Raw genomic sequence first — 10,743 nt, 5'->3', positions numbered from 1 at the left:
CTCTTGGCGGATTTGAGATATTCCAGATTTTTGTGGTCAGTCCATACCTGGAATGGCAGCGTAGACCCCTCCAGCCAGTGTCTCCATTCTTCGAGAGCCGTCTTGACTGCCAATAATTCACGATCCCCAATGTCGTAATTGCACTCTGCTGAAGACAATTTTTTTGACAGAAAGGCACATGGATGCAGTTTACCGTCCTTAGGACCGATCTGGGACAGGACGGCTCCGACTCCAATATCTGACGCATCCACCTCAACCACAAACTGCAGATGGGGATCAGGGATGGCAAGCACCGGGGCTGTGGTGAAACCATCCTTAAGCTTCACAAAAGCTTTCTCACACTCCGAAGTCCAGTGAAATGGTTTGTAAGGAGAGGTGAGAGCATGGAGAGGAGAGGCTACCGAGCTAAAGTTTCTGATATATTTACGATAAAAATTTGCAAATCCCAGAAATCTTTGAACGTCTTTACGAGACGACGGAGTGGGCCACTGTGCAACAGCGGAGACTTTTCCCGGATCCATCCTCACCTTCCCCTCGGATAGGATAAACCCTAAAAATGATACAGAGGACTGGTGAAAGTCACATTTTTCGGCCTTCACAAATAGGTGGTTGTCCAGGAGTCTTTGCAGAACCTTCCTGACATGCTGCACATGAGTAGATTCATCGCGAGAAAAAATAAGAATGTCATCAAGATAAACAAACACAAAAATATTTAACATGTCCCTCAAAACGTCGTTGACCAGGCCCTGAAACACTGCTGGAGCATTGGTCAGTCCAAAGGGCATCACCAAGTACTCATAATGTCCGGTTGGGGTATTGAAGGCCGTCTTCCACTCGTCCCCCTCTCGTATCCTGACAAGATGATAAGCATTACGCAAATCCAGCTTGGTGAAAATCTTAGCTCCTTCCAGGAGCTCAGTGGCGGTGGCAATGAGGGGCAGGGGATACCGGTTCTTGATGGAGATGTCGTTAAGTCCTCTGTAGTCTATGCATGGCCGAAGGGATTTGTCTTTTTTCTCTACGAAAAAGAAACCAGCCCCCGCAGGAGATGAGGAAGGCCTGATAATCCCTGCTGCAAGTGACTCCTGAATGTATTCCTCCATAGCACGACGTTCGGGAGGGGACAAGGAAAAGAGTCTTCCCCGTGGGGGTGTGGTTCCTGGCAACAGGTCAATAGCACAGTCATGGACCCGGTGGGGTGGCAGTGACTTGGCCTTGACTTTACTGAACACAGCAGCTAAATCGTGGTAACACTCTGGAACAGAGTCTAGATTGACCTCCCCTTGTTCCATCACTGTTTTGGCACTCACCAAACAGTTGTCCTGACAGCCGGGCCCCCACGAGACGATCTGACCAGACGCCCAATCGAAGTGGGGGTTATGCTGCTTCAACCAAGGATGCCCTAAGATAACTTCATGATCAGAGCTAGAGAATACATGGAGGCTTAGTTTTTCTGTGTGATTGTCTGGAAATGAGATCTTGACCGGATGAGTTCTGTGACTAATTTTGCCCAGAGAACTTCCGTCCACCGCCTTCACCGTTAGGGGGTGTCGTAGAGGGCACAGGCGAAGCTTTAGTTTCCTGGCGAGAGAAGTACTAATGAGATTGGCATCTGACCCAGAGTCCACAAATACAGGTACCATGATGGATGTATGCTGAGAGCAAAATTGGACCAAAGGTTTATAGAGAGCAGGATTGCTGATAATGACATTAAGACTCACCGAGCCATGTCCCAGGTTGCTTGTTTTGCCCATCTTGACCCCACAATTAGCCACTAGATGTCCCCCTTGACCACAATAAAAGCACCTGCCCTCACTTCAGCGGCGGGTCCTTTCTTCTGGAGACAGGCGGGTTAGTCCTAGTTGCATGGGTTCGTCAGCAGAGGGCGCAGCAAGTGGCACGGCGACAGGGGTGGGCCGGACGTTGTTGACGTGGTGGAATCTCGCCAGCGTGACCTGCTCTCCTCCTCATGATCATGAAGGCGCTTCTCAATCATGACCGCCAAGGCGATGAGCTCATCAATTGTTCCTGGCAGTTTCAGAGGGATCATTTGTCTACGAATGTGGGGGGACAGTCCAAGAAAAAATGCGTCTAACAACGCGGGGGCGTTCCAGTCGCTGTTAGCCGCTAGAGCGCGAAATTCGACAGCGTAGTCGGTGACACGCTGACGCCCCTGACGTAGCTGGAGCAGGGAGCGAGCTGCTTCTCTGCCGGACGGCTGACGTTGGAACACTTGCTCCAGTGCCTTGGAGAATGCTGCGTAGGACTCGCACACAGCGGACCGACGGCTCCATTCCGTGGTGGCCCACGCTCCTGCCCTGCCCGTGACATGGGAGATCACAAAAGCCACCCGGGCACGTTCTGACATGAACGCGGGGGCTTGAAGTTCGAAATGGAGTTCACACTTGGTCAAAAAGGGGCGTACGTCACCCGACTCGCCAGAGAACCACTCCGGCCGTGACAACTGTGGACACGTAGCGGCCGGCAAGGCGGAAGTCAGGACCGGTGGAGGGAGCGGAGCCGCTGCTGTATCCACTGGAGCCGCGGGTTGAGCAGCGGGCTGAAGAGCCGACAGCAGGGAGTTAAGCTGGGAGCCTAGATTCCCAGCCATGGCGTCCTGTCGCTCCGACAGGGATTGCAACGCCGTGCCTAGAGCGGCAAGCTGTTCCTCTTGTTGGCTCTGGCGCTGTCCTTGCGTCCGGAGTGCCTGTCGAACGGACTCCAACTCCGCTGGGTCCATGATGGCAAGTTCGTTCTGTCACGAGGGGACGTGGGAAGGAGGGCAGAGTTGGCAGGTACTACACGAGGGTGAAGGTCGGTACACGGTAAGTCAGTCCAATAAGGCAAAGGTATCCGAGAGCGGCAGGCAGGAGGGGTGGTCGAAAAGCAGGCAAGGGTCGAAAACCAGGCGAGGCGATAACAAGGAGTGCTAGGACGAGACATGAATGTACAACGAACTTGCACCAGACAGGAGGCATCGGAGGCAATAAATAGCAAGAAGGTAATCAGGTGATGAGGGACACCTGAGCGCAATCAGGCAGGAGGCGGTGTCGGCGATGACAGGCATGACATCCCCGTATAGTTCTTGCCTCTTGATGATTGCCTGAAGCACATTCGCTCCTACTAGTGGCTGAGATAGGGGTAACTGGCTGACTAAGAAAGGCACTTGTATAGTGAGGTTGGGATCATCATTGCCTGACAGGTTGACAGTGAGTTCAACCCATCCATCATAGGGGATTGCTTGTCCGTTTACAGCATACACATCAAGGTTCTCCTCAATCAGTTCCTTTAGTGGCCTTATTGCATAGTTGGGGATGTGGGTGTCAGCCCAATCACGATCAATTATGCTCACCTGTGAACCAGAATCAAATAGGACGCTCACTGGGTACCCCCCTATTAGGCATCTCAACAGGCTCCTATTACCTACCAAAGGTGCTCTGGAGATGGGGGTATCATGGTCTGAAAGTACCTCAGCCTGTTGGTTGATGTTTATGGTCCTTTTGGCCCCGCATTTAGAGGTTGGCCTTATTGATGGGAACTGGGGTTGTGCATTGGCCTCTGCCTGTCCCTTGTCAGAGGCCCTCCCTCGTTTAACTGAAACCTAGTCCGCTTCAAGCATCCCACCGCTCGATGCCCCGCTTGTCCACAGGTAAAGCAGTGGTCACACTCGGGCATATTCTGTTCAGTGCACTTAGGGCAGAGAGCTGTCCTTGCTTTTGTTTGATTTGGACTCGGGGTTAGTGGCTTCTGAATAACAGGCTTGGATGGCATGGAGGGACAGGTCCCATAAACATTGGCTGCTTGTTGTTCCATCAGTGCTGCCACTAGTTGTGTGAGGTTCGCCACCTGGTTACTAAGTTGTTCCAGTGTTGATGGGTTTGTGTCTTTTCCAGGTCCATTTTTGCCTTGTTCTGCGTTGTTCTCTGACGGGATGTTTGGCCGAGTCTACGTAGGTGTTCATTTTCATCATTTAGAATTTTCGTGACATGGCTGAGAATTTCTTCATCCCTCACTTGATGGTTTGAAATGAGAGGTCTCAGTCTCTGTCGAAGCTCGGCGTGTTTTGTTCCTAACCCTTGGTAGATGGTATGGAGGAAGACTTCCTGAATGGTCTTTGGGTCGTAGGAAATGTCGGTACTGACCTGCTTCGACTGAAATAACAGTTTTTGTTTCAGCCCGATCATGCGGTACAAGAACTGCTGGGGTGACTCCTGCTCGGCTTGTCTCGAACACATTAGCTCCTGGAGCATCTCTGTGGTTGCCTTTTCGCCGAGGTGAGACCTAAGAAAGCCCTTGAGTTCCAGGACACTGATTTCATCTTTGTTTGCCAGCATATCCCTAAAGGTGCCGGGTTTGACAATCTTTAACACACCCCTGACTACTTCTGTCCCTGTAAAGCCTTCTCTAACACCCTCATCAATTTGTTTGCTGATGTTGTTATATGTCTGAAGTTGTCTGCAATTTGGCCCCCATGTACTTTAAACTCACGGCGTTGAAGGTATGGTAAGTCTTTTAGGGAGACCATTCCCTCAGTAACTGGCTGTGGTCTGGACATGCCAAGCGTAGTGGCTTGGCGACTACCTTCAGCCTCATACCTTCTTATCCTTTCACCTAACTCATCATACACCCGCCTTAGTTCTCCTACTGACTGTGCGGTTGTCTCATGTTGAGTGATGTTAGTAGTGTTGCTGAGGTTATCTAGCTGTGTAGCAGTGTGGTATGCATGTGGGTGTGATGGTGGTGGAGTGTGTTCTGCAGTTACAGTTGATAAGGTGGAGCGAGACAAGGCATGCGTAATATCAACATCTACGTTAGCAGGTAAACCAGTAGCAGCACCGGACACCATCTTGCATACTATATCATTCAGTGTTAACAGCTGACCCATACCTTCATCTTCGAGTTCAAGTAAGGTGTGGGACTGCAGATGAGTGGTGATATAGTTCATGGAGTTCTCATCATCACTTTCGCTTAGCGTGACAGTGTCTTGTCCATCAGCTGCGATTCTCCTTGCTACTTGGTAGAGGTCAGCGCTTGAAAGTCTGAACAAGTTCTTCTTAATGCCCCACACCAGTTCGTTACGCATGACTGACATGGTGTAGGAGTTGGCAGTGCTATGTGGATCTGTTGAATCAGATACCCTCTTGTGGTGACCTGTGTACGTGGAGCATCCGATCAAGCAGCGCGGTTCCCTTTGTGACGCCCAAATCCTGCTCACTGGGGACACCTGCTGGCTTGCTTCTTGGCTACAGTCACACCTTGTCACGCTGGTGCCGTGGTTCTAGTATCACTGGACCTGCTCCTCCAGTTAAGTGGACGAGAGATCCCGGACGAGCCCCCAGAATTTGTTACGGGTCCCAGGATATGGCACCACAGTAGCAAGATACAGTAGTCTGTAAGGACAGATATGGGTGGACAGCAGTGAGGACACGGAGCAGCAAAATCTTCGTCCAGATTGCGTCTCTTTATTAAAACTTGATTCATTTCAAGAATTACAATGTACAATATGTATACAATATACAATAGTTGGTCACGAGTGTGTGCAGGAGCCCAATAACTACCTTCAATGAATCTGCCTGTGAGACAAGGCTGAGGGCCATCTAAACCCAAAATGGCCGCCATACGGTAACAACTGTCGTCTAAACTGCATCTGGCCGTACGTTACTAATAAGCTTGCTCTATTTAAAAAAAAAACAGCTTAACAATATCATATGAGCTATCAAATATGCTTCCCTTCAACGAAATAGGAATTTACAGAGATTGAATTCGTTCCTCTTAACAACAACTGACCTGTAAGGACAGATATGGGTGGACAGCAGTGAGGACACGGAGCAGCAATGCAATCGCCTCAATGCAATCTTGGCACAACAGCTCCCGAGACAAAGGTTCCACCTGAGTACTGCCCCCACTGTGTGATATTATTTGTTTTACATTTTTTCACTGTATAAAGTCATAAAAAAAAATAGATGTGTATATTTGCTTTTTTTTTTTTTTGGTGTATGACACTATGACATTTTGTGCCACAAAAGATCGTGTTATCTTGTCCCCCTCCTGTACCAGGCTTACTGGGGGTCCAAGTTTAAATGAGAGACCCAGTGGGCAAGCATTGCTTCTGCCGTTCCCCTGGTCCAATGGACGTTGTCCCCCCCCGTCTGGAAATCGGTGCTCCTAAGAGCCGGGAGAGTGGACCTGTTCCTCTCGAGATAGTTGTTAAGTATCTGTAGCATTTCCTGTTCCTCTTGGGGCAATGAGGGTGGGAAGTTCAGTACCGGAATCCAAATCTCCGTCTGTGGAAACCTCCTCCTTGCGGCCCTAACTGCTCCCAATAGCTGTTTGATGGCGGTTTCTTTGGCCTTCTGAGCCCTGCAGTTGATGCCAAAAGACAAAATCAGCTTCTCCAGATCCACATAACTCAACGCCTTCTCCATCAGTGCTTCTGCATTGCGGAAAGTGGTCCCAGGGTAACTCTCTATCTGCAGATCGGGAATAGAATATGCTGGAATCCTGGATAGGTTAGAGTCGCCGATGATGAGCCACTTTTTGGTCACCGTCAAGGTCCAGTCGACGTTTTTGCGATCTGTGTTGGCGTGTCTTGTCACCCTCCAACGCTGTGGTTGTGGAGTGGCAGTCCTCTTCTCCGGTATGTCCTCTCGGGATTCGTCACTGGGACTGGCCACCTGATGGACCTGATGGACAATGTGTTGGTCACCCCTGGTCTCCTGGTACGGGGTTGCTGTGATCGGAGTGGGTACCAAGGGAGGTGGTCCCTCCGATTCTTCATCTGTCTCCATTTCCAGGATGAAATTCTGATGGTGATGATGAAAGGCCTAGGGGCCACGTTCTGCAAATGGTGGACTATTTTGATTACAGAGTGCAGCTTCCGCACCAGCTGACTAAATGCGGGGTCCGTTGGTTGTTGTCTGGCCTGTTCATATCTCGGTGCTCTCTGAAACGCCACCCTTGAAGTGGCTCTCGGATTGTTCCTTCTCGGATTGTTCCTTCTTACCACTGATGCGTAGGAAGGGGGTTGGGGACCACGGTCACGGTCCAAACCCGGGGGAGGCACTGGCCGATTAGGCGGGAGGGTCTGAGCCCGTCCCCTGAATGGGGCAGGAGGAGCACGCTCCATCCCCCGGTAGTTCCTGCCACCCCGGTCCCCCTGTGGTTGACGGAGGCGTTGGCGCCTCCTCCCATAGCGGACCTCCGTCCAACCCCCCTCAACATCCCTCATCTGGATTTGTAATTTTTTTGGGTGTGTTTTTAATGTCGTCTTTGTTATTCTATTGTAATAAATGAATTTTAGGTTTGTTTTTATGGTATTCAAATAATGAGTTGTGTGTTTTTAATTAAAAAAGATGAAATAAACTGAAATGAATTGAAATGAGTGTGTTTTTTTGAGAAAAAGAAAAAATGTTTTAATTAGCTTATCTAATTAATTTATTTTTTTAATTATTTAATTGTCCAATTATATAATTAACTGTCTAGTTTTGTGCCCGTTGCAACGTTTCGACCCTTACGGGTCTTCCTCAGGCTTGGGCACAAGGAAACAACACACAAAACAACTCTCCACTAACCGCTTGATGTTGCCTCTTTGATGGTCAGAGCAAGAGTGTGTTTGATCTTCTGTGTCTCCCTTTTTATAGTGTGTGGTTTGTGATCCAATTTGTTGAGTGTTGTTTTAACTTGGTGACTATGTCTTTTGCTCAATGAATGAAATGAATGTTTTTAACCCTATTTCTTATTAGTAAAATCAATATTTAAATGCAACCCATGTATTTTAACCCATAGGATATATACTATATGATATATGGTTTATAAATCTTTTTAATATCACTTTAATTGATATGATTTTAATCTATGCATATTTATATGTAATCAATGTATTTTAACCCATAGGATATATAATATATGGTTTATAAATCTTTTTTTTAATATTGTTGTAATTGATATGATCTTAATCTGTGCATATTTATATATAGAGTCTATCTGTTCATGTAATATATAGCTCCAAACCTTTCCTACCCTTAATATGTATATAAAATAACTATTCATTATCACAGGACGTTTTAACTATTTATTGTCTTTTAGGATTTTTAAGTTTTTATAGAAAGCTTTTATTGTTTTATGTTTTGGATAGGGGCAGGGCTAGGGTTAGTTAGTGTTAGTCGGGTTAGGGTTAGGGCCAGGGGTAGGGTTAGGGGTAGGGGTTAGGGTTAGGGTTGGGTTAGGGTAAGGGTTAGGGTTAGGGCTCGGGCTACGGCTAGGGCTAGGGCTAGGGTTTAGGGTTTAGGGTTAGGGGTAGTGTCAGGGGTGGGGGTAGGGTTAGGGTTAGAGTTAGGGTTATGTTAAGGGTTAGGGTTAGAGTTAGAGTTAGGGTTAGGGTTAGGGTTAGGGTTAGAGTTAGGGTTAGGGTTAGAGTTAGGGTTATGTTAAGGGTTAGGGTTAGGGCTAGGGTTAGAGTTAGGGTTAGGTTTAGGGTTAGGGTTAGGTTAAGGGTTAGGGTTAGGGTTAGGGTTAGGGTTAGGTTAAGGGTTAGGGTTAGGTTTAGGGTTAAGGTTAGGGTTAGAGTTAGGGTTAGGGTTTGGGTTAGGTTAGGTTAGGTTAGGTTAGGGTTAGGGTTAGGATTAGGTTAAGGGTTAGGGTTAGGGTTAGGTTAAGGGTTAGGGTTAGGTTAAGGGTTAGGATTAGGGTTAGGTTAAGGGATAGGGTTAGGGTTAAAGGTTAGGTTAAGGGTTAGGGTTAAAGGTTAGGTTAAGGGTTAGGGTTAGGGTTAGGGTTAGGGTTAGGGTTAAAGGTTAGGGTTAGGGTTAGGTTAAGGGATAGGGTTAGGGTTAGGGTTAAAGGTTCGGTTAAGGGTTAGGGTTAGGGTTTTGGCACTCATGGAACACATTTAGTGTGATGTGCTTTATTGCTTGGCACACACAACCATTGTTCAAAAATGCACTTTATTCACTCTCAAACACATTGTGAGCAAAGGATGATACGGCGGGTCATTGTGAGCCAGCGGAAGGTTCCAAGAGGCTCATTCCAAGTGTGCCTGATGCAGCTTTGCATCCCGTTCTATCTGCAACAGTTTCATGTGGCTGAGAAGCACTGCTGTGGAATTAGAGCGAACATGAGAAAAAGTGTTTCACTCGCTGTGATAATGTATTTTAAGCAACCTATAGGCTTTGTGGTAAAAATCTTCTCCATATATGGCACATGTGTGGCACGTCCAAAAAAGCACTCCACTCGCTCAGAGAAGAAGGGTTAGGGTTAGAGTTAGGAATACGGTTAAGGTTAGGGTAGGGTTAGGGTTAGGCTAAGGGTTAAGGTTAGGGTTAGGGTTAGGGTTAAGTTAAGGGTTAGGGTTAGGGTTAGGTTAAGGGTTAGGGATAGGGTTAGGTCAAGGGTTAGGGTTTTGGCACTTATGGAACACATTTAGTGTGATGTGCTTTATTGCTTGGCAATAACCCTAACCCTAACTCGCTCAGAGAAAGGTTAGGGTTAGGGTTAGGGTTAAGGTTAGGGTTAGAGTTAGGGTTAGGGTTAGGGTTAAGACTAGGGCTAGGGCTAGTGCCAGGGCTAGGGCTAGGGTTAGGGTTAGGGTTAGGGTTAGGGTTAGGGTGAGGGTTAGAGTTAGGGTTAGGGTTAGGTTAAGGGTTATGGTTAGGGTTAGGTTAAGGGTTAGGGTTAGGGATAGGGTTAGGTCAAGGGTTAGGTCAAGGGTTAGGGTTTTGGCACTTATGGAACACATTTAGTGTGATGTGCTTTATTGCTTGGCAATAACCCTAACCCTAACCCTAACCCTAACTCGCTCAGAGAAGGGTTAGGGTTAGGGTTAGAGTTAGGGTTAGGGTTAGGGTTAGGGTTAAGGCTAGGGCTAGTGCTAGGGCTAGGGCTAGGGCTAGGGTTAGGGTTAGGGTTAGGGTTAGGGTTAGAGTTAGGGTTAGGTTAAGGGTTAGGGTTATTAGGGTTAGGGTTAGGTTAAGGGTTAGAGTTAGGGTTAAGGGTTAAGGGTTAAGGGTTAAGGGTTAAGGGTTAAGGGTTAGGGTTAGGTTAAGGGTTAGGGTTTTGGCACTTATGGAACACATTTAGTGTGATGTGCTTTTTTGATTGGCACCCACAACCATTGTTCGAAAATGCACTTTATTCATGTGTGCCACGTCCAAAAAAGCACTCCACTCGCTCAGAGAAGGCCTCCGAAGCGCGTTTTGGCACTTATGGAACACATTTAGTGTGATGTGCTTTATTGCTTGTCACAAACAACCATTGTTCGAAAATGCACTTTATTCGCTCTCAAACACATTGTGAGCAAAGCATGATACGGCGTGTCATTGTGAGCCAGCGGAAGGTGCCAGGAGGCTCATTCCAAGTGTGCCTGAGGCAGCTTCGCATCCTGTTCTATATGCAACAGTTTCAGGTGGCTGAGAAGCACTGCTGTGGAGTTACAGCTCAAATGAGAAAATGTGCTTCTCTCGCTGTGATAATGTATTTCAAGCACCCTATAGGCTTTGTGGTAAAAAATTTCTCCATACATGGCACATGTGTGCCACGTCCAAAAAAGCACTCCACTCGCTCAGAGAAGAAGGGTTAGGGTTAGGTTGAGGGTTAGGGTTAGGATTAGGGTTAGGGTTAGGGTTAGGGTTAGGGTTAGGGTTAGGTTAAGGGTTAGGGTTAGTGTTAGGGTTTTGGCACTTATGGAACACATTTAGTGTGATGTGCTTTATTGCTTGGCACACGCAACCATTGTTGTAAAATGAGAAA

The sequence above is a fragment of the Doryrhamphus excisus genome, chromosome 3, assembly GCF_030265055.1.
Source record: "Doryrhamphus excisus isolate RoL2022-K1 chromosome 3, RoL_Dexc_1.0, whole genome shotgun sequence".
NCBI classification, from domain to species: domain Eukaryota; kingdom Metazoa; phylum Chordata; class Actinopteri; order Syngnathiformes; family Syngnathidae; genus Doryrhamphus; species Doryrhamphus excisus.
Note: the sequence above shows the minus strand (reverse complement) of the source record.